The sequence below is a fragment of the Coenobita brevimanus genome, chromosome 31 (genome assembly GCF_032717465.1).
Source record: "Coenobita brevimanus isolate Jiangsu-jjx chromosome 31, ASM3271746v2, whole genome shotgun sequence".
Taxonomy (NCBI): domain Eukaryota; kingdom Metazoa; phylum Arthropoda; class Malacostraca; order Decapoda; family Coenobitidae; genus Coenobita; species Coenobita brevimanus.
In genome coordinates, this window is record NC_136984.1 from 16,981,106 (window position 1) to 17,006,520 (window position 25,415).

Below are 25,415 nucleotides of genomic sequence, written 5' to 3' on the forward strand. Positions count from 1 at the left end.
CTTATTACACAAGTACTGAAAATAATCTTCACTTTGACAGTAATTACACTTAATACACTTCACTGTCTTCTCAAGTTCCAATGATATAAAAATTTCAATATCCCGTCACTGTTTGCCACTGTTTTCACAAGTACCAATAATATACAACCTTCACTGGCACTGACACTGCACTACACTGAACCAAAACCGACTGCACTTCACACAAACTGACCTGAAACCCGACTAGACTTGTAATGATCTCTACCCCATCTTATATAAGCTTGCATTACTCTCGAAACTTCTACATTCTACGAGTATACTCTCGACGGGCAACAGTTGCCAACTCGGAAACAGCCCAAAACATGCCAATGCTGTCTTACATTACATAACACTCTAAATCATTAGCCATACAAACTTAAACTACATTTTATAACAAGCAATCACTCAAATAAAACACTACTGAGAAAAAAGAGCATAAAAAGTTAATGTACAACTTACAGAAATAACTACGCTCTCAAACAGCAGGCAAACTGGCTACTCTGATGACTCGTACAGGAACTTATGGTACCAGAAACGTCTCGGAGGTACGAGACTACCTAACTGGCAAATCTCCCTTCATAACAAAACATCAAATAACAACAACAACAATGACAACAACAATAAGAACAACAACAATATAATAATAATAATAATAATAATAATAATAATAATAATTACAACAATAATAATAATAGTAATAATGTTAAGAAGTAGAGATATGCCAGTTAGCTAGCCGAGATGTTTCTCGACGTGTTCCCATACCGTAGGTTTCGGCATGAGTCCAGAGTTTCCAGATTTGCCTGCTGTTTGGTGAGCGTAACTGTCTCCAAGTTATGCATTAATTATTATGCTCTTTTTTCTCAATAATGTTTTATTCATGTAATTGCTTGTTAAATTATGTAATTTGAATTATGTTTGTATGGTAAAACAATTTACAGTGTTATTCATGTAAGAAAACTCTTGCATGTTTTGGTTGTCTCCGAGTTGGTAACAAGTTCTCTCTCTCTCTCTCTCTCTCTCTCTCTCTCTCTCTCTCTCTCTCTCTCTCTGAATACACCAGAATTGTGGAAAAACATAAAACTTTCTAGACCAATGAAAGCTTAGTATAAGGATGGGAGTAGGAGACTAGAGCAAAGTTTGGCTGGTTTTCTGTTCAGTTTTGAGTGTAGTGCAGTGAAGTGAGTAGAGTTTCGGTACTTGTGAAAACAGTGAAGTGTTGGCAGTGAATTGTCATTGAAGTTAGTATACTCATAGGTACTCGTGAAAATAGTGAAGTGTTTCCAAGCTTATTAAGTGTAATTGCAGTTAGTAAAGTCTGTACAGCTCCAGTGCTTGTAAGAATGAGTGGGGTGAAGTTGGAAGGCATTAAGTGGAATTATTTGAAAAATAAGAAGACAGTGAACTAATTTTCGCCTCAGCTGATCTTGTGTGCAAGTGCACCGAAAGGCTGATCATAGGAAGAACAACTCACTGGGCAATGTCCATCCTGGACTGTACTACGGCTGTTGGGGCCTGTGGCAGTGTACGGTGGGGATATAACACTGGTGTCAGGAGTTAAATTATTTTAGGAGTGTAGGTGATCTAACTTTCAACACGGAAGCAGGTGTGCAGACATGGTCTCGAGCTGGGCAGGAGGACGAAGTGTCCCTGGCAACAGCAATTGTGAAGCTATTACAGGCGCAGAAATAGAACTCAAAGAACAATTACAAGCGCAAATTGCTCAACTACAGGTACAGAATGAAGGATAGAAAGAACTCAAAGCACAATAACATGCCAAAAGTGAAGAGCAGAAGAAGAGCTCAGGAGACAGAAATCAAAGAACAATTATCGACTGCAGAATAAGAGTAGAACTGAAAGAACAACTTCAAGCAGAGTGAACAACTGTTAAAGGTACAAGTGATGAAAAGACAAAAAGAACAATATGAACAGTGGCTCAAGAGGCATTACAGGAGCAACAGAGAGAATTACAACTGAGGATGCAAGGACAACTGGGTGCGTTCATATGGAGGAAATGAAGGAAGAACAGGAACAACTGAAGGAGGAGGTATACACTGAGCTATGGCAGCAGAAGTATGAGGTAACCACTAATGTGACTGAATGCAAACAGCATGTAGACGACCGAGTTGAATTCAGTTAGTGAGGAAATAGTGACGGAGTGCAAACGGCGTGTGAACAACTCAGCTGAAGATTGAGTGAAGGAATAGTGAGGGAGTGCAGACAGCATGTAGATAACCAGTTGAAGCATGGGTAGTGGACCGTGTGAAGATAATTAGTGAGAGAAACTGAGGTTGTAAGAGAGATTATTGCACTGCTAAGGCTCAGCTTAGTATTGTACAGGGAGCATATGAAAAGGATTGGACAGCGTATGGTGAATCATGATGGATCCAATGCATCTAGAGGTAGCATTATAGGGTTAGAATAATCAGAATGCAGAAGTTTTTTAAGTCCTGGCCTTAATTATGATGTCCCAGTTTTTAGAGCCCCAAACTAGTAGAAGTGTGCATGGCTATAATGGGGGTCCAACTGAAACGACACCTCAGGAATTTGATGGTAGAGTATCTCGGGAAGCTCACCGTGTACAGTTTGAGTTACTTGCGGATCAGAATGGTTGGGATGATAGGCAGAGGGCAGTGCAGCTTGATACTAGCCTTAAGGATGCCACAATGGAAATTCTGGGCCAGATGTCAGTGATGGAGAGAGAAAGAACAGTTATCAGTCCCTAGTAGAAGTGCCGGAACACAGATATGGAACCATGTACCAGACTGAGGTTTATAGAGCAAAGTTCCGGAGCCATGTATGGGCTCGAGGACAATCCCTACAGCAGCTTGCTCATGACCTGGAGAGTATGGCATATAAGGCATACCTTGGAGCAGCACCTAACCTGTTGGCTATTCTTCTGAGGGACCAAGTTCATGCGATGCTCTTGACAATGCAGAGTTGAAAGCGCAAGTGAAGCAGACACAACTAAGAAGCATGCAAGAAGCACTAGCCAGGGCTCTAGAATTTGGAGTCCTATGTCAGAGTCCAATACATTCACTCTTTCAGACAGGTCATAGTGCAGTGATCTCAAGACAAGAAAAGGTGCAGGTATGGGGAAGTGGAAAATATTGAAAGGAAGTGTGCTGAGGTACTGTGAAAAGCCAGGACATTGAAAAGAGGTGGATTACTGCAAGAAAGTGGAAGAAGAGAACAGAGAGATCAGAGGAGGTTGCTGGTTCTGTGGGAAGCCGGGACACAAGAAGGTGGATTGTTACAGATGGAAGAAGGAGCAAGAACGGAAAAGTGCAAGGAAATCTCAGATTGGCAACAATCGGGTGTTGGACATGTGGTGAGGGTGGGGACACTTCAGCTATGAGTGTCCAACTAAAGAGAGGATGAGGGTAAATTAATGAAGGCTGGTGACGAGTGGCTACAACCAGCCGAGAAAGTTTTCCCAGACGCCCCACCTCTGGAAGAAATGAAGGAGATCCTTGATGAATAGTGTGCGAGAAGATGGAGGAACAGATGGCAAAAGGAGTGCAGTAGTGAATGCGAATCTTGGCAAGAATGCCGCTATACCGTTAGCTGGACAGGAGCCAGCGTCAGATGCAGAAAGACCCAAAGAGGATGCAGATGGAGGATGCAAATATACAACTTCAGTGCTAAAGTGGCTGCAGGGGAGTGCAGTGCGACTATCTTGGGAAGAGAAGTTTCCCTGTGACCAAGAGCTACTTGAGTCAGTGGGACCTTCTTTGTTTGAATAATGGACTACTGGAGCATCAGTGGGAGACACCCAATGGCCTCGGCAAGTATTCGCAATTGGTGGTTCCGAAGAAGATGAGGTCTAAGATCTTGGATGAGTCTCCATAACCAGATCACTAGTGGGCATCTGGGAGAGAAGAAAACACTAAGCCGGCTGCGACAGAGGTTTCTACTGTATTGGCATGTCAGGATGTTGATGAGTGGTGTCGGGCCTATGATGTGTGCTGTGCCAAGAAAGGCCCCAAGAAATGTGGTTGTGCCCCTCTTCAGTTGTACCAACTGGGTGCACCCGATGGAAAGAAGTCGCGGCATTGCTGGACCTCTACCACTCACTGAAAGAGGAAATGGGTATATATGTGTCGCCATGGACTACTTCACAAAGTGGCCAGAAGCCTATGCCATCCCAGATCATGAGGCTGCGACTGTTGCTCAGATGTTGGTTGACCAGTTTCTTTGTTGTTTTTGGGATGCCACAAGAGTTACATTCAGACCAGGAGGTAGAAACTTCGAGTCTGCTGTGTTCCAAAGTGAGTGCTACAGGTTACTGGGATCAAGAAGACCAGAGACCTTGTATGACTCCCCTAAGGCCACACGATCAGATGGGATTGTGGAGAAATCAACTGGACCCTGGGACAAGATCTGGCACAGAGTACTGCATAGAGGGACAAAACGAATGGGACCAGAAATTATCTGCTTTGTTGATGACATACCAGTCTGCATCCCGTGAGTCTACCGGCTACACCCCTGCAAAACTGATGTTGGGCCATGAGTTACGTTTACCCATTGACTTATTATTGGGAAGACCACCTGGTAGAAAGAGCTGCCCTACAGACACACTCCAGCTATGCAAAGCATATTCAGGAAAGCGCTGCCTGAGGTACATCATCAAGTGTGAGGAGCCCTCAAGTTTTCCAGGGGAGTTGTGATGAAGTGCAAGTATGATGCCAAAGCAAGTGAGGTGAGCATTGAGGATGGTGACCAAGTTTTGTTATACAATCCTCAGCAAAAGAAGGGACAGTCGCCAAAGCTGCAGGGCCTGTGGGACAGGCCTTACACTGTGTTGGACCACCTATCAGACGTGATGTATCAGATGTGGGGAGGTGGGAAGTCTCGCCCAAAGGTGGTACACGTGAATCGTCTGTGGCAGTATTTTCGGCTAGGACAGTACAGCTGGGACGTCTCCAAGGAATCGTGCTCTCCTGCAGTCGAGGATGTTGAGGAGGACCATGGAGCTGAAGTGCAAGAGGATGGCGACAGTTTTCCAAGAGAAGATATGAATCACGAAGATGACAGAGACCTTCCAAGAGGAGTGGACTGTGTGGAGGAACAAGGACGTCATCGGAACTGGCACAGAAGAAAACTTGATAAGTTGAAGGATTATTTTGTGTATAGCTCGATGTTCCATTAGGATTAATTATGTTTGTATATATTGTGTAGTTTTGTCGGGACGACAAAGAACTAGGGAGGGGGTAGTGTTAGGAAGCAATACTTTCCAGTTATGTAGCCAGAGATGTTTCTTGACGTTTTTCATACCGTAGGTTTTGGTACGAGTCAGAGTTGCCAGTTTGCCTGCTGTTTGTGAGCATAGTTGTTTCATTAGTTATGCATCATGTTTTATCCTCTTCTTCTCAAAAATGTTTTATTTACGTGATTGTTTGTTAAATTATGTAATTGGAATTAAGTTGTATGGTAAATAATTTACAGTGTTATGTAATGTAAGAAAACTCTTGCATGTTTTGGTTGTCTCTGAGTTGGTAACTGTGCCGTCTCTCTGGAATACGCCAGAACTGTGGAAAAATGTAGAAGTCTCTAGAACAATGCAAGCTTATATAAGGATGGAGAAGAGACTAGAGCAAGTTTGGTCAGTTTTCAGTTCAGTTTGTGTGTAGTGCAGTGGCAGTGAAATGAAGTCTGTATATTTTCGGTATTTGTGAAAACAGTGAAGTGTAATTGAATTTCGTGTATCATCTTACTCGTGAAAACAGTGAAGTGTTGTCAAACATTAAGTGTAATTGCAGTTAGTAAAGTATGTACAACTCCAGTGCTTGTGAGAATAGTGAAGTTGGAAAGCATTAAGTGGAATTATTTAGAAAATAAAGACTGTGAACTTTAAGAAGCCAGTGTTTATTGTCGCCTCAGCTAATCTTGTGTGCTGTATACCGAAAGGCTGACCATAATAGGAAGAACAACTTACTGGCCAACGTCCTTCCTGTACTGTACTACAGCTGTTGGAGCCTGTGGCAGTGTGGGGTGGGGCTGTAACAATAATAATAATAATAATAATAATAATAATAATAATAATAATAGCAATGAGTAATAATAATAATAATAATAATAATAATAATAATAATAATAATAATAGTAATGAGTAATAATAATAATAATAATAATAATAATAATGATAACAATAATAATAATAATAATAATAATAATTATTATTATTATTATTATTATAGTAATGCTAATAATAATAATAATAATAATAATAATAATAATAATTAAAAGTCTAAAGCTGTTGAAGCAACATTCAATCATCTCCACAGTCCAGATACAAATAGTTTTGTTATCATTGTAAACCGGAGTTCTGGTTTGGCTCAAAATTTTTTACGGATCTTTACAGGTGACCTTGAGATTAAAGGCAAGGTCATTTCTACTGTGCAGATCATGTTCGCTCATGACCCACTACATTTCCACGGAGTTTGGTAAAAATCGGCCAAACACTTTCCAATATAGCACTTTCAGGCATAAGGCGGCTATTTTGGTTCTCCTTATATCTCAAAAAATATTTGTTGGATCTCAGTATCAATACCCAGGTGTACTAGTATATGTAGACGACTACATGCTGCAGTGTTTGCAAAGCAATCGATTCAATAGTTCTTATTGTACAGAAGGGCAAGAGTTGAAAAACTAACATAGAGGATGATGGAACGGAGCTGTGCTAAAAAAAAAAAAAATGTTCCAAAAGAAGCTTGCAGCCAAGATACATCACTCCTGAAAATGCCGTCTCTATCTCGAAAGGTCTTGGAGTGCCAGCCTTCTAGATCTTCCCCTCCTCCCCCTCCAAGAAAAAAAATATCCACAATATCAATAAGAACTCTACAGAATGTGGAGTTCTTAGTAATAATAATAATGATGATAATAATAATAATAATAATAATATTAATTATTATTATTATGATTATAATGCGGTGTGGTGCGGTGTGGTGCGGTGAGGATCTGTCCGTTCTCCCTTTTGGGGCTAAGATGCGAATGAATGTGTTTGAATGGATGAGTAAATGGGGAGCGTGTCGTCCTGTCTCGGCTACCTCCCTTTCCTTGGGGGAAGCAGCCTAGGTATATAGATAGATAGATTATTATTATAACAAGAACTCAGGAATTCTGAAATTGCCGGAGCAGTATTAACTGAGCTCCACATTCCAGATGAAAATACTTTTATTATCACTGAAGACCTAATATTAAGAGGCTTTTGGTATGACAAAGATTTTTATGAATTTAGACAAGTGACCTTGATATCAAGGGCAAGGTCATTCATACAATGAAAATGATGTTCACTCATGACTCACTACATTCCCACCTAGTTAGGTCAAAATTCTTCCAATTACTTTCCGATTTAACACTTTCAGGCATGGGGTGGCCATTTGATTTTCCTCAATATCTCAAAAAGTATTTGCTGAATCTCTGTATCAGTACCCAGGTGCACTAGTATATGTTGACGACTACATACTGGAACACTTGCAGTGCAATAGATTCAGTAGTTTTTGTAGCGCTGTGAGGGCAAAAATTGAAAAAAAAAAAAAAAAAAAGGAACATAAAAGGCGTTTGCGCATTGCTAGTGCAAGGAAAACAATTTTGTGCCAAAAGAAGCGTCAAACAAGACACATCATTCGTGAAAATTTCAGATTTCTCTTAAACGGTCATGGAATGCCAGCCCTGTAGATCTTCCAAAAAATATTAATAATATCTACAATATCAATAAGAACTCCACAGAATGTGGAGTTGCTGTTGTTGTTGTTGTTAACAGTAGGAATAGTAGTAGTAGTAGTAGTAGTGGTAGTAGTAGTAGTAGTAGTAGTAGTAGTAGTAGTAGTAGTAGTAGTAGTAATAATAATAATAATAATAATAATAATAATAATAATAATAATACCGGAAACGAATATCTTCACCTACGGTTATAGGTGGAGATTAATAGTAACTACAATACTGTATATATCTGTCAAAGAGAGAGTTACTGATGTCCAGCAATGAGGATTTTTTTTGACAGGCACAACTTACGTTTTTTGTAATAACAAAAAAAAAAAAAAAAAGTTCGTCAAACTGCCATCAAAAAGTATATAAATCTGGTCCTGGGCTAGACAAAACTTGTAGGACCAAGAAGTGCCTCACTTTTGCTTTGCTTTTTCCTGTATGGAAGTCCAATTGAAATATGTCGAAAAGTGGGATGTACGAAATATCGTAATGTTACGCATGATCGACTTTAAAAAATTTTTCCATACAAAAATTTGGAAAATTATTTTATCACGGGACTTCCTTCTCTGTTAATGTATGTAGAGAAGTTTTGGAGTAAACTGAAGTTGAAAAATCGTGATTTTTGGACATTTGTGGACCTGTGACTTGGAAAAATAGGTCAAGGTCATACAAAATAGTTCAGTAAAATAATGTCTTGGTGCAGTACATCCTCAAAAGTATGATAAAAATCGAGACGAGAAGTAAAGGAATAATAATAATAATAATAATAATAATAATAATTATTATTATTATTATTATTATTATTATAAAAATAATGAAAATACTGTCGTATACAAAGATCTCCACCTATTAACATAGGTGGAGATGAGTAATAGGAACAGTAGTAGCAATATGGCAAGCTACGAGCACAGAAATTCACTTAGGCTCATCAATTCCATGTCACAGAAGATCTGCACCCAGGTTGAGACGAGTAAGATCGACCACCAAAGGCAGAAAAATAGAAAGACACAGATAAGCAAAGAGAGTGAAGCAAGACAAAAGGACCAGCTGCAGCACATACCCGAACATCTAACACCAGACTAGCGCAGAAGAGTTCAGATGGCACAGGAGTTTGGGACATCGAACTGGCTGACAATGGCAAAAGTCTTCCACTTCAACAATCGAGAATTTATTGATGCCATAGCCTTGAGATATGGGTGGCCAATTTAGAACCTGCCTCAACACTGTGCCTGTGGCACTGTTTTTGATGCAACCCATGCAATGGTTTGTAAGAAGGGAGGTTCTCTATGCATTGGCTACGATGAAGTACGCGACTTCACTGTCTAAATGCTGCATGAAATATGCCATCATGTCACCATAGAGCCAACTCTGCTACCCCTATACAGCTGGCACTTTATCCACAGAACAGTAAATACATCAAATGATGCAAGAGTGGATGTCAGTGCTCGAAGTTTCTGGATACGTGGGCAGAGGGAGTTCTTCGACATTAAGATATCTGATCCTATGATGGCATGTAATCGTGAACTGTCTCTCGTGGCTGCACACAAAAGGAATGAAGAAAAAAAAAAAAACTATCAAGAAAGCATCCAATATGTGGACAACGGTGGATTCACTCTCCTTGTGTTCACAACATCAGGAGGAATGGGTCCAGAGACAATGAGATTCTACATGAGACTGGCAGAGGTTGTTGCTGAGAAGCGTCAACCCCAGGGTTCTGTTATGGCCTAGATGAGATGTGAACTGTCATTCTCCATCGTGAGGTCTTTTTTTTTTATGCAAGAAAGAAGGAACCAAAGGCCAGGAGCCCACAAACCGTTCCTTCCAAGAAAAAAAAAAAAAAAAGAGAGCCAAATTCAAGATCCGTTCATTTCAAGATGCCTGGACACACTGCATTTGAAAGACTGGAGATCATACGAAGTAGAAAATACAGACAGAGGGAGACAGCACCGGAGTTGGTCTGTTGCATAAATGAAGGACTGGGAGTAATGGTTAACTTTTGCATTAGAGAGATTGACAGAAAAGCGATGAGATTTTTTGTTTATGTGTCCGACTCTGGGCATAGGCTTCACAGCCTGCTTTCAAGGCCCAGTAGTCCTCCTACGTACCGCATACCTCTACATGTCACCACTTTGGGGCGAACACCCACCGTCCATATTGAATCCATCCTTGGGCTGTCTCATACAGGACTGGTGCATCGGTATTAGCAGGGGTATTTTTACGACATATCGGCGGGTCTTATGGTAGGTCAGTAAAGTCTGTTGCTAGACGGGTGCTACGTGCTCGTCTTAAAGGTGTGGGGATGCAAGCAGTCCGTTCAGAGAAGCAGTGACCATTGAAGTAGCGATAGAAAAGAGATAAAGATGCACCAGTGCAGGGAAGAGCAGAGGTTGAAGGGAGCCAGTAAGAGAAGGAGAGTTGATGAAACAAAAAACCTTGACTTCACCCTAGTGAGAAGAGCTGTATGTGGGGAGCCTCCACATATGAGAGTTGTACTCTATACAGGGGCGAGTAAAACCCGTGTATAAAGTCAACAACTGTGCAAGGGTAAAGAAGACACAGAGTCGGCCTAGCACACCAAATTTCCTGGAAGCAGATTTTACAAGAGATGTAATATGATCTTTCCAAGATAAGTCCCGAGTAAATGAAACCCCAAGCATGTTCAAGGATGATGCAGGGTTGAGCTGGATATTATTAAACATTAGTGGGTACTCCTGTGGAAGATTGTCTGGTTGACGGGTGTAAAAACAGAGCTTATGATGCATTACAAACAACAAGATTATTTTTACCCCAGTCAGAAATACGACCCAAGTCAGACATTAGGTTTGCCATACCCTCATCCCTTGTTTGTTGAAGTAAGTAACTGCTGAGATGGACGTTGCGGGAACCGAATGGAAAGGTGAAGGGTGAAATCATCGGTGTACTAGTGGATAGGGTTAGATGTACAGCTTAGAAGGTCATTGATGAATAAAAGAGAGTTGGTGATATGACAGAGCCCTAAGAACACCACTGTTGATAGATCTAGAAGATTGATGGCCGTCTACAACAGCGGCTATAGAACGACCAGAAAGGAATCTATAGATGAAGGCACAGACAGAAGGATAGAAACCATAAGAAGGCAGTTTGGAAACAAAAAAAATTATGCCAGATTTGATCGAAAACCTTTGAGATGTCAAGTGCGATGGCAAAGATTTCACTAAAGTCCCGAAAGGAGGATGACCGGGAGACTTAAAGGTAGGTGAGAAGATCGCCAGTGGAGCGTCCCTGACGGAACCCATACTGACGATCAGAAAGAAGGTTGTGACAGGAAAGAGGCTTTAAAAATTTTCTGTAAAGAATTGACTCAAAAACTTTTGAGACACAGGATGTTAAAGCAAATGGACGATAGTTAGAGGGTTGGGAATGGTCATCCTTCTTTGGGACTGGCTGAATGAGAGCAAATTTCTACCAAGATGGAAAGGTACAAGTTGACAGACAAAGGTGAAAGGGTTTACCTAGGCAGGGTGTAAGCACAGAAGCACAGTTCTCGAGGACAACAGGAGGGACTCCATCAGGCCCATATGCCTTGTCAGTATTAAAGCCAGTGATAGCAGAAAATAAATCAGCTGAAGAAATTTTAATATCAGCCATGGGGATGTTAGAGCGAGGGAATGATTAAGGAACAGCACAGGAATCGTCTAAGGTGGAACTGGAGGAGAAAATCTGAGCAAAAAGATCTGCTTTATCAGTAGAAGAAATAGCTACAGAGTCATCAGAATAGAAAAGAGGAGGGAAGGATGATGAGGTAAAATTGTTAGAAAGGTTATTGGCAAGGTGCCAGAAGGAGTGGGAAGAATTTGAGTTGGAGAGTTGAGAGCATTTGGTATGGATGAAATTTTTTTTAGCAGAGTGAAGAACAGACTTAGCACGATTCCGGGCAGAAACATAAGCAAGATGTGATTCAGGGGTGGGTTGGTTCTGGTACCTTTTATAGGCTCTCTCCTTGTTGTGGACAGCATTAGAACAAGCGTAATTAAACCAAGGTTTTCTTGCATTAGTCCAAGGATATGAGAAGGGAATGTATGCTTCCATGCCCGAGAGAATAACCTCCGTAATGCTCAATGCACACTCAGATGGCTCCTTGCCTTGGAAACAATAATCATTCCAGGGAAAATCAAAGAAGTACTTCCTGAGGGCTTCCTAATCTGCAGCTCCAAAGTGCCACAGTTGACGTTTCTTTGGAGGGTCTGCAGGCCGTACCGGAGCAATAGGTCAGGTCAAGGTAACAAGGTTGTGATAGGAGAAGCCCAACAGAGAGGAAAGATTACCAGTGTAAGTACAAGGGTTAGTTGCAAGGAAGAGGTCAAGTATGTTGGAGCCCTCTCCAAGGTGGTCAGGGATGCGAGTAGGGTGCTGTACAAGCTGGTCTGGGTCATTAAGAATAGAAAAAATGTAGGCTTGTTCACCAGGTGGATCAGTGAAGGAGAGGAGAGCCAAAGGTGGTGGTGAACATTGAAATCTAGAATGGAGATTTCAGAGAAAGGAGAAATGAATAGAATGTGTTCCATTGTAGAAGTAAGATAGTCGAAGAATTTTTCATAGTCAGCAGAATTAGGAGATAAGTAAACCGCATAGATATATTTAGTCAGAGAATGACAAGAAAGCCGAAGCCAGAGAGAGTAGAGAATTCAGAAGAATCAAGCTCAGGAACACGAGAACAAGATAAATCTTGGCGTACATATACACAACGGCCACCTTTGGCTTTGAAATGAGTATAGAGAAAGTAGGTGGAAATAAAAAGGGTTTGCTGTCAGTTGCCTCAGACAGCTGAGACTCAGACGGGAAGAGAAGGTGAGGTTTAGAGGAGAAGAGGTGATATTCGACAGAGAGAAAGTTAGAGGAAAGGCCTCAAATGTTGCAGAAATGAAGAAGAAGTGTGTCAGACAGTGGTTCCAGGCATCTCTCTGAGTCGTCACCGGGAGAAGGGCAGATGGTGGGGGGAATTTATGGTTCCCCCGCCCCCAGGGACTCCGAGGCCAGATTTGATTGCGCCATTTTCTTTTTAATTTCGAAAAGGAAATGTAGTGTGTACTGTGCATGTAGTTTGATGTTGGCAATTAGAGAAACTTGTATTGGAGAGCATGCTGGCTTACTCTCTGTGTTATTGAGACACTGATAAAGTTCAGCAAAGGGGGATGGTCTGGAACTAGTCCCGAGGACTGATGAAACGGGAGCTGCAGCTCTCCCTGTCATCAGCTTTCCATCCACCTTGGGAGTACTGCCCTGCTCGACTGGTGCTACAGTCTACTCCTGCACTGCTATGCCTCAGGGGCACAAGATCATCAGTTCTCAGGCCTGTCTCTCTGGCGGGTATGAATTACAATGTTACTGTGGTCAAGAGTCGCATAAACCAGCGACTCCAATAGCTTAATGTCTATATTGACACTGCGATGTTAATGAATTTAAAATAAAGTAATAAATGTACGGTATTAGTAGATATTGGTAACCACAGCCGTTGGCGTGCTTGGGGCCAACGGACTGTAATATGAGGGTTAATGTTAACCTTCACATTTCAATTCAAGATGGTGAACTTTATCATGAAGGCTGGCGCTGATCTTCACAATATAATTTCCAAACAGATGGAGGTGATCTTGAATTAAGTAGTAGTAGTAGTAGTAGTAACAGCAGTTGTAGCAGTGGCAGTATTAGTAGTAGTAATAGTAGTAGTAATAGTAGCAACAGAAAATAATAATAATAATAATAATAATAATAATAATAATTAACAAAGAATATATATATATATATATATATATATATATATATATATATATATATTTTGTCCTGGGGATATACAAAATGGTTGAGATGTGTATCATAATCCTCGTGTGTTGTGGGGACGGCTCTGTCTCCTGGTGTGGGAAACAGACTTTGGTTTCTCTGTGAAATTGGTAACAGCGATACAAATCATAAATGTAAAAAAAGAAACGGTAATATAAATCACAAAAGGCATAATGGGAAGTAGAAAACTGCACTGGAAAAACACTGCATGGTAACGCCGACCGAACCATCCCCGAGGCAGCCGAAAAATGGATGTGCAATGTTTGGACAACCCCATATGAGAGTTTGTGCAGATGGCGATCGTTAGTATTAACCGTACGAGGCATATTATGTCTGTGCTAGGTCAGTCACTCACACACCTTTGCGGTGCAATATATATATATATTTTTTAATCGCTCTGTGTAAATAAACTGTTCATGATAGAATGTTGACTTTGGTTTCATTTTAAAGATTAGTTGTAGTTTACTGCTGTATGTTCAAAAAAGGAGAACAAAGAAAATAGAAAGTCAAAATGACTAGATGATGTTAGGGAAAAACCAAAAATTTTATGCCTTGTCATTGACAAATATTCGGTCCCCCCCCCCAAAAAAAAAAAAGATATTTAAATCTGGTGGAAACCTTGCAAAACTACAATATATTACCTTCCCAATGATGCATAGATTGTGGTTATTTCTGCACTTCATTAAGCGGCAACGCAAAAGGAAAAATATACACAATTTCTTATGGGTCTCGGCCGCATATTCACTTCGCAATCTTTTTCATCGATCGGTCAGTGTAAATACAATTTTCATGACAGGATGCTGCTTGAGGTGTTATTTTCAAGCTGAATAGGTGTACTTTATCGTAGCAAGTTCAAAAAAGGAAAAAAAAGAATATAAAAAGTCAAAATGACGAGTTGAAGTTAGGTGAAAACCAAAAACTTTATACCTTGCCACAGAAAAATGTTGAGCCAAAAAATAAAAAAAATAATATGGATAATAATAAAGACATAAATTTCGTTTAAACCATGCAAAACTACAAAACTACTGCCCACCGAGCACAGATCAAGCATTGTGCGACATCATGCCCAAGTCTCTTTGTCATGACACGTAAACGCGATTTATGGTGAATAGTTTACAAAAGTATCTTAAAATAATGCAAAAACTCGTCATCGGAAACTCTGAGGATGGATTAACAATGATGCGAAAAACGCGTCATCTGAATCTAAAAGGATTAATCAACCATTTTTCCTCAATGATGGATTTTGTTTTTACGACCTAGTGAACGAAACGAGCGAGCTAGCGAAACGAGCGAGCAATGTTTACTCTCGGTTAAGCTCGGAAATGAGCGGCCCGGCCACACCTGGTCCGACCCGACCGTCACGCTAATATGTTAATAACTTTACCTCTAAGTGAAGTAGAGATAAAATTCTTTCTGCATGTTATACATTCTTGCAATAAATGTTGTTATCGACTAAAACTCACCAATTAACTTGAAGGAACCCCTTAGGATCTCGAGTTTTCCAGTGGAGTGTTCGGCTCTAATCGGTGAACACCTCAATTACGAAATAAAATTTTAAAAGATTTTCCGTCGTAACATTATTTTTTGGCATCAGCTCTAGCAATTATTTACGGGTGATTCCGCCTATAATTTCATACCAAAGGGAAATCGTGAAAAAACGACGCTTGCTTGCTCGTCACGTGCTCAAGCACTTTACTGGTTTTATTCCTGCTGAGAGAGAGAGAGAGAGAGAGAGAGAGAGAGACAGACAGACAGACAGACAGACAGACAGACAGACAGACAAACAAACAGACAGAGAGAGAGAGAGAGTGAACTAACTTACCAACCAGTACTGAGGGGCACTTTTCCTTATTAAAATAGGTGTTGAAGAGCTCATAACATTCATAAAAATAACCAGGCACGGCTTTCAAGGTCTGGTCGTCCATCTCACCGTGGAGTGTACTCAGAATCTGTGGAAATAGATATAATCTTAAGTATTTGACCATAAGGGTGCGTTTTGACTGCGAACGCACAGGCAGGGACAAGGGAAAAAGGGAAGAGTGGGGGCTGGAGCATTTGAATGTCTGCATTAAAGGTAAGTAGGCAGATGTTGCCATGGCAACGTCATCAGGTCTCCCTCAACAAGTGCAGGCTGCACGATCCCTGGCGCTAAAAGATGAAGAAAAGTGGCTTTCCTAAGAAAGTCACAGCTGCTGGAAAACAGTATGATGGAGAACAAACTGCCTCCTGAAAGACACATCTTACCCTAGACAGGGTTTAAACTAGCAAAAAGACCGAAGGGTCGGAGGATCAAATCCACCCAAGGGTCACTGGTAGACATCAGGAAGGGCATCCGGTCATAAAATGCTACACGCTCCAATCCAAAATCCTCTACCCAGGGGCAACGCCTTAGCCCTTCGGGGATACCTGGCTTAAAACCAAAATAATATAAAATATAAAAATGCAGTAGTACCGATCACCAAATCTGCATGCATCCTACAGTACAACATGATTACTGAAGAAGGAACAGGGTGCAACAGCTAGTTCCTTAGGTGATGTGAGAGAATATCTTGGTAATGTGTGGTTTTCCAGCTGAACAGATAAAAACTATGCAGTAATGGAAAAAAGTGTGAGAGACATTTGCAGAGTACTTCTGTTCATATCAAGGTTCAGTACCTTGGCAAAAGCACCTAACTATTGTTTAAATACCCATAAGTAGAGCTTTACAATAGTCATTTTAATTTATTGATGCAATTTTCTGCCTAATATCTTCATAATTCTCACAGTAACTTTAAATTCTGATTTGCATTGTAATTGAAATACATTCATTAAAAGACTACCACCACATGAGTATAATTATGTATATACATCAAAACGAACTGAGTGGACACATTTTTTTCCCCTCCACTCCTCATTCTCTTCTATGGAATAAATGCTCTGTCACTGTATTTTATGGTATGTCTCCCATACACATGGTGTTAATGAAACCTCATTATTTAGCTGCTCTTCATCCATCCCGCCCACGTGGGTTCAAGCGACAAAAGTCCACTGTCAACTCTTCCCGCTTGAACCCATGCGGGCTTGCACTAGTATCTGCTCGCAGCTGCTGGCAATTCGGCCACATGTATGAGTTACTGTGGTGAGTTACTGTAGTTTTAAACCTCCTGACTCAACCCGCTCTTGCTCGCAACCGTCTGCCCGTTCTCAGTCTGGACGCACCCTAATACAGCCTACTCCCCCTGGACCAAAATGGCGATATATAAAGAAAATAAGAAAGAGGTGTTAGTAAGCTTCCTAACCGCATGAGAATACCATCCACAGAACTAACAAGATAGTTTCTATCCCATCCGCCTTTCATAATCAGACTGAGTAACCTTATTGTATTACAGTACTACTAGAGGTCAATACCATCCACAGAACTAACAAGATAGTTTCTATCCCATCCGCCTTTCATAATCAGACTGAGTAACCTTATTGTATTACAGTACTACTAGAGGTCACATGGTAAAAAATAAAAAATAATAAAAATATCCCCCACTAGTTTACTCCTACAACAGGTCTTGCAGGGTGGGTCTGGCCGGAATATCTCTTCTTGTTTTATACATGAGAAAATAAGATCATAAGAAGTTAACTGCAGTAGGCCAGTTGGCTCATGTTAGGCAGCTCCTACAAGAGTGTGACTAAACTACTAGAATAAAACAGGGATAGCAAAGAAGAAGGCTCTCCTCCACCCACGAAACCCTCCAGCCAAAACTGACAGGAATACTTGAGAAAGAATACCACGCAGTATAGAAAACTGACATGGAAATTTTATAACAAGGTCAGAAAGGAGATTCATGGAGGTAGAGTAACTCTACTAATCACCAGAGCATAAAGATTTAACTCACTCAGAGTCCATCTAACAAGCCAGATCTGACTGAGGCAAAGTAAATGCAACCTGATTTATTAGAGACCGAAACCACTATGCTATTATTCTTTTCAGTTTACGGTACGTTGGTGCTTGAGAGGAACCCCTTCACTTGGTGGCACCGATATGACCAGGTAGATCCACTGCATGGCTATTCAAACCTCCCTTAACTCACAAACTATCCCCTAAAAGAAGGATGGTGGTTTGTAGGACAAGGGTAACTTCAGCCTGCAGTCCCTGGCTTCAGGTTCCATTGAGCCTCGTGCTGCAGCTACTACTACTACTACTACTACTGCTGCTGCTGCTGCGGCTGCTGCTGCTGCTGCGGCTGCTGCTCCTGCTGCTGCTGCTACTACTACTACTACTAATGCTACTACTGGTACTACTACTACTACTACTACTACTGTATGGTTTGTCTGTCGAGAGGGTGTGGCGATATTCATCCATACTTAATATATTTTACAAACTCTCATTCACAACATTAATTATAAATGTCATGGCTTTGATATTCTTTTTCTCATTACTCACTCGACTTTCACTGTGCAGCATCTTAAAACTGTAGTGAAGAAAAAAATATATGCAGTCAGCCTTATGTACAACTGAACCCTTCAGTACAAAGATGTTATGTATGTACTTGTAAATGTCTAGTGCAATAGTAAATGCTACACAGAAAATCCAAAAAAAAGTATGGACAAGAGTCAGAAACAAATGCAAGTAAATAAATAAACAAATAAATTCATTTGTTAAAAATCGCCAGTTGGGCATCCCTGACTGAATCCATATCGATGGTCAGAGAAAAGTTTACGAACGGAAAGAGGCTTCAGAATCATTATATTTAAGACAGATTCAAAGGCTTTAGAAACATGAAAGATGAGACTGTTTTGTTGATTAGAACAGGATTGATTGGTGGATAAATGGAAGAAATTTTCCCGGCTGTGCGCAGGTAGGCCTACATTTAAATGCTGCCAGATTTCAATGACTATGACCAAAAATAAACTAGAAATAGACATAGTGATAAGACTAAAGTAAAACCTAAAAAGCAATGAAGGCATTAAACATTAATCCCTCCATGGCCAACGGTGTCGATTGACGTTTAGCTATAAATGGCCGCAGGCAGGCATCGTTTGAGTGCAGCCTATAATAAACGCCGAAAATTTTTGGAAAGTGAACGAACATTCTGTCTTGAGACTGACCTGCCCTACACTACCATACATCCCACACGTCAGTACACCCCGCACTTCGTGATGAGTGGACGTCTGAGTTCCGCCTCTCTCCGGCCCCGTAGGCCACACACCAGCATGAGATCAGGGCGGAGCTGTTTCCCCGTGGTAGGGAAAGCGACGAGGACCAAATTTGGTCTGACCTGGAGGTGAAGAATGTGGTGTGGAGTATTGACGAGAGTGGTGATGAGTGGTATCACTCTCCTACTACCAAGGAGGACGACAGCAACATCTCAGAGAGTGAGGAGAAGCCACCACCACCCCGTCGTACAGCTCCACCACCACCACCCCGTCGTACAGCTCCACCACCACCAAAAGGACACGGACGGTGGTGAAGCGGCTTTTCACTGAGGGATAGGAAGGGGAGGAAGGGAAGGCTGGAATGCAGGTGCACCCAGCTTGCACCACCACCACCCCACACCACCTCTCACACCACCTCACCATTTCTTCATGGGCCACTTCACTGCCCCCCACCACCGCCTGTGCTACTTCACCCACCACCACCTCCCCGGCCACCTCACCACCCACCACCATCAAGGGCGCCACTGCATCACCGCGCACCACCTCTAGTGCCACCTCATCACTGCCAAGCACCTCTTGTGTCCCATCACCACTTCGCAGCACCTCCTGTGCCCCCTCACCACCACCCAGAACCTCCTGTGCCCCTCAACACTGCCCAGCACCTCCTGCGCCCCCTCACCACCACACCATGCCCTGGGGACCTCCTCCTTGGAACCAGAGGTCAAGTTTGTGCAGCGGCAAGCACGGATAGTGTGCAAGACTGCCTCACAGACTGGGAGGCCGCAGAGAACATTGCAACTCTCCCCTTCACATGCCGCCTACAGGTGGAAAGAGATGATGGCTTTTCGACCCAGGATGTTTAAGGATTTGAATTTCATAAAAGCAGACTTTCCTGATCTACCAGAAGACCCGCCGACATGTCGTAAAAATACCCCCTCTAATACCAATACACCAGTCCTGTATGAGACAGCCGTAGCATGTATTCAATATGGACGGTGGGTGTTAGCACCGAAGTGGTGACATGTAGAAAGGTGTATGGTAGGTAGGAGGACTCCTGGGCCTCGAGAGCAGGCTGTGAAGCCTATGCCCAGAGTCGGACACATAAAAAAAAAAAAATATTGCCATCTTCTCCAAGCTGGCAGGGTCACAATATATCACAAAGCTCAATTTGGCAAAGGGATTCTTTCAGATTCCCCTTCACCCCGAGAGCCGTCAGTTCACTGCCTTTGCTACTCCTAGGGGGTTGTACCAGTATAAAGTCCTCCCATTTGGACTTAACAATTCCCCAGCAGTATTCAATCGTGCCATGAGACAAGTGCTCCATGGTATTGTAGGAGTAGAGATGTTCGTTGATGATGTCCTTGTTCATTCTGCCACGTTGGAGGAGCATCTCAGACTCTTAGAATTGTCCTCAGTAGACTCCAGAGTTTCAACATGACTGTGAAGCCTAGCACGTGTAAAATTGCTCACAGTGAGGTGGAGTTCCTCGGACATATTGTTGGCAACAATTGCTGCAGGTGTCAGGGTGACAAGATTAGAAAAGTTAGAGAAGCCCCGAGACCCGTGACCAAGAAACAGGTTAGGACATTCCTTGGTCTAGTGGGGTATTATAGGATCTTTATCCCGAACTTTGCTTTTATTGCCCAATCGTTCTACAAGGTGCAACAAAAACATGCTCCAAACACCATTGAATGGGGAGAAGCGCAAGACAGATCTTTTGCCGCCTTTAAAAATATGCAGTGTAAGGAGCCTATCTTGCAGTTGCCTGATTCCAACAAACCTTTCATACTGTGCACTGATGCTTCACAAGATGGAGTAGGTGCCGTATTAATGCAGGAATCAGAAGGTGGAATTTTCCCAGTGGCATACCACAGCCGTAAGCTAAAACCCGCCGAGAGGAATTACAGTACTGTTGAGAAGGAACTCTTGGCCGTGGTTGATGGTGTTAAGAAATATAATTATTATTTATATGGGGCACCATTCACTCTGGAAACTGATCATATGCCACTCACTAGTCTTAGCATGACCAAGACGGCTAATGCAAGATTGACACGCTGGACACTGTATTTGCAGCAGTTTAACCTTGTTGTGAGATACATCAAGGGAAGTGACAATGTAGGCGCAGACCTGATGTCCCGCCTGCTAGCTGATAACTAACACGGGTCCCATTAGCAAATTGCAGTGTTTGATGTCCTGCACAAACGCCCAGTCTTTTCGCTAATTAGGTATAAGGTTTAACCAGTAAACTGGGTTCAATTACCGAATCGCAGCGTTTGATGTCCTGCACAGACGCCCAGTCTTTTAGCTCATGACCACGTTCTCTGGTTAATTTTTGTAACATAAGTACTGATTGCTAGGCAGAGAGAGAGAAATGACACTTTTGATGCTCCACCTTGATTGCTTTTGCAGGTGCAGCTGGCGGGTGCAGCATTGCTATGCAGGACAGCTGATTGTCCCTGACGCATGCTGCCACCTCTTCTCTTCTGCCTCGTCCTCATCATTTACTATTGATTTGCATTATGTAATTTTACACGTAAGTACAGTTACACCACAATTATCACACCTACACCATGTATTAAATACATCACACTACATTACAATTAGTTGTTAATGTAAATGTAACGAACTTTTCGCTCAGTTTGACCTGAGTACAGGATTTTTCACCGTCATCACGGAGTTTACTCCTAAAGCTTGCTTCTTTTAACGTAAATACGAGTTTTTTTTTCGCTCACTGGTGACTGTGACTTTCTCCTGCAGGAGGATAGCATACACACCACAGTGTGAATCTAGTGTGACTGAGTTAGGATTTATATGTATTTATACTGAATATTTGTTTTTTTCCTGAAGGAAAAAAAATTTTGATTTTGATGGGGCATAATGTCACGAATTGGAACGATTCTCTATCCAAATAAACTCGTGACATTGAATTTTGGTGAGAAACTGTGAATTCTAGTGAATTCCCAATAAGTATCGCTCAGTCAACCATCCCTGTATTCACCCAATTGGGAGTGTTTTCAGAATATTTTTCACTGTTTCATAAGTGATCGTCCTTGCGTGCGACATTGGGACTTTCACTGAGTGATTTGTTATGGGTATGTATCCCTCGCATTAATTCCATTAGCCGTTACCAAGAGCGCGGGTGACACTCGCCCTTCTCTCATAATTTGAACCAGTCAGGATTAAAACGCCGATGAGTGCAAGTTCGTTTGGGCCCAGTGTGGAGCGGTGCCGCCGTTGTTCAGCAAGTTCCTAAATCTCCACTTAGACAGTGATTTGGTGTAGAGGTTCAGCGTGTGTGGCAGCGTCCTTCCTAAGTAACGATGTCCAGTTCATTCCGCTCAGCCCCCTTTTCTGACCAGTATTTTCCTTTTGTTTTTTCTAGGCTTAAGAGTTTTGCTTTTGAGTGAGTGAGTGAGTGTGTTCTCCTTATTTTTTAATTCATTTGAGACTCATGTAACGTAAAATTTGTTTCATTGTAATTAATAAATTCACAGTTCTTTTCTCCTGAGCTTAATGTAATGTAAACTTATGATTTATTTTTCCACATTAAGTTTATTTTACTTACCGCTCCTAGTTTGCATAACGCTTTGCATTATTCATAACTGGTACTTAGGCCAGTCCTTTTTCATCAAACTTAAATCCGTTGTGCCGACTTGGAGTTAATGCATCAGCAAAAACACTGAGGTGGTTTGGACATGTGGAGAGGAAGGAGAATGAAAGACTGACTAAGAGGGTGTATGTAGGTGAGGTGGATGGAGGGAGAGGGAGGGGTAGACCGAGGATGAGGTGGAGGGATGGAGTTGAGAGGTATATGAGGGAGGGGGGGGTGAGCTGGGGGGAGGGGAGTCAAATGGTGGGTGACAGAGTGACTTGGAGGCGTTTTGTCTGCGGCCACCCTTTGCGGGATTAGGGCATCGGGCTATAGATAGATAGATAGAAAAACCTGTTTATCATTCATAGCATTATTTATTGATTGTCAGGGGTGGAGTCACTTTCTTTAGAGGCTAGCAGTACTAATAAACAGCATTTGTGAGTAATTAGTCTCTGCTGTGTACTGCTGAGAAAGTAAATAAATTCTCGTCCTTAAAGAATCAGCGAAGTAAGCTGGCATAAAGTAATCGTTGCTTGATTTTCACAAGTCAATTCTTTGTCCCTGTTCTCAACACATTTAAAGTATTATTGAATATTATTCTTTAATATTGTATATTCACAAAAACCCCGTGACAGTCAGAGAGAGGGAATCCACCGGAATCGTCTAAGGTGGAACTGAGGAGAAAGCCTCAATGAGTGTTCTGTTCTATCAATATAGTAGAAGAAATAGATACAGATACAACAGTGTGGAAAAGAGGAGAGAAGGATGATGAGGTAAAGCTGTTAGAAAGGTTTTTGGCAAGGTGCCAGAAGGAGCAGAAAGAATTCGAGTTGGAGAGTTCAGAGCATTTACTACGAATAAAATTATTTTTAGCGGAGCAATGATCACACTTAGCACGATTCCGGGCAAAAACAACATTAGAGTTGAGATTCAGGAGCGGGTTTTTTCCCGGTCTTCTTGTGGACAGCATTAGAACAGGCGTGATTAAACCATTTTTTTTTTCATTAGTCAAAGGATATGAGAAGGGAATGTATGCTTCCACGCTCGAAAGAATAGCCTCCGTAAATGCACAAGGCACACTCAGATGGCTCTCGGCCATGTAAACAATAATTATTCCACAGAAAGTCAAAGAAGTACTGTCTGAGGGCCTCCCAATAAGCAGCTCCAAAGTGCCACAGTCGCAGCTTCTTTGATGTACAGCTTAGAAGGTCATTGAAGAATAGAAAGAAATGAGTTGGTGATATGACAGAGCCCTGAGGAACACCAGTATTGATAGCTCTAAGAGAAGAACAGTGGCTGCCTATGACAGCAGCTAAAGAACGATCAGAAAGGAAGCTAGAGATGAAAACATGGATAGAACGATAGAAACCGTGAGAGGGCAGCTTGGAAATTAAAGATTTATGCCAGACTTGATCAAAAGCCATTGAGATGTCAAATGCAATGGCAAGCTTTCTCCAAAGTCTCGAAAGGAGGATGACCAGGAGCCTGAAGGGAAAATGAGATGATTGCCAGTTGAGCCTTCCTGGCGGAACCCATACTGACAATCGAAAAGAAGGCTATGATAAGAAGAGTGCTTTTTTTGGGGGGGGGGGTTAAGAATAGATTACAAAATTTAAGAGTTACAAAATGTTAAAGCAATGGGGCGATAGTTCGAGAGCTGGGAATGATCACTCTTCTTTAGGAGGGGATGAATGAGAACTAACTACATGCAAGAAGGAAGTGTACAAGTTGACAGACAAAGGTGAAAGAGTTTACCTAGGCAGGATGTAAGCACAGCAGCTCAGTTTTTGAGGACAACTATAGGGACCTCATTAGGCTCATATTCTTTGTTAGCACTGAGGTCAGTGACGGCAGAAAGCACATGAACTGAAGAACTTTTGATGTTAGCTAAAAGGAAGTCGGAGAGGGAAAGTGATGGAGGAACAACACCGAAATCGTCTAACGTGGAATTGGTGGAAGAAGTCTGGGCGAAGAGTTCTGCTTTATCAGTAGAAGAAACAGCTACAGACTCATCAAACCGCATATGAGGAGGAGGATGAAATAAATTTGTTAGAAATTTTTTTCACACGATGCCAGAAGGAGTGGAAAGAATTTGCATTAGAGAATTCAGAGCATTTAATACAAATTAAATTATTTTTTGGCAGAGCGAAGGACAGACTCAGCACGATTCTGGGCAGAAACAAATGAGATGAGTTTCAGGGGTGGGTTGCCTATGGTGCCTTTTGAAGACCCTCTCTTTGTTGTGGACAGCATTGGAACAAATGTATTTAAACCATTTTTCTTTTTTTTTTCATTCATCAAAGTAGAGAGGAATGTATGTTTCCATGCCTTGCACATTAGCTCCGTAATGTGCAGGTACACTCAGTTGGGTTTCATCCATGAAAGCAATAATCATTCCCGGGAAAATTAAAGAGGTACTGCCTGAGGGCCTCTCAATCAGCAGCTCCAAAGTGCCATAGTCATCGCTTCTTGGGAGAGTCCAAAGGCCTTACTGGAGTGATAGGACAGGTGAAGGCGATAAGGTTGTGAACAGAGGAGCCCAGAGGAGAAAACACGTTAACTGCATAAGCAGATGGATTATGGACTTGTTGTAAGGAAAAGGTCAAGTATGTTGCAACTCTTTCCAAGGCTGTCAGGGATACGGGTAGGGTGTTGTACTAGCTGCTCTAGGTCATTAAGGATAAAAAAGATGTACAGTCGTGGTCATAAATAGTCACCTATCCTCCGGTACCCCGTGCCTCAGGCTGGCTTCTTTATGCGCACAAAGTCACAGTGGAGTAAGAGGTGCTGAGAGGGAGGGGCCAGAGAGAGAAGGAATGGTGGGTGGGGGAACAAGAGATGGTGAGGGAGTGGAGTGATGGAGGGCGGGAAGGTAGGTAGGGAAAGGAGAATGAAATGTGAAGTGGTGGTCACATTATTTGTCTATTTTCTTATATTCAGGGCGATATAAAGGAGTTAATATTCGGTAGATAAAGCTGCATTACACCTTGTACAGCGGCATCAGAAGCTTTAGATAAGTGGTGATATCAAGGGCTGGCTTGTCAGAGAATATACTGACGTGACAGATCAAACATTACTACGGAGCCAGATGTTTGTGCTTATCTGTGCATTTTGATTTTGGATACAGAATGTATTATGGATGGCTTTGACTTCCGAA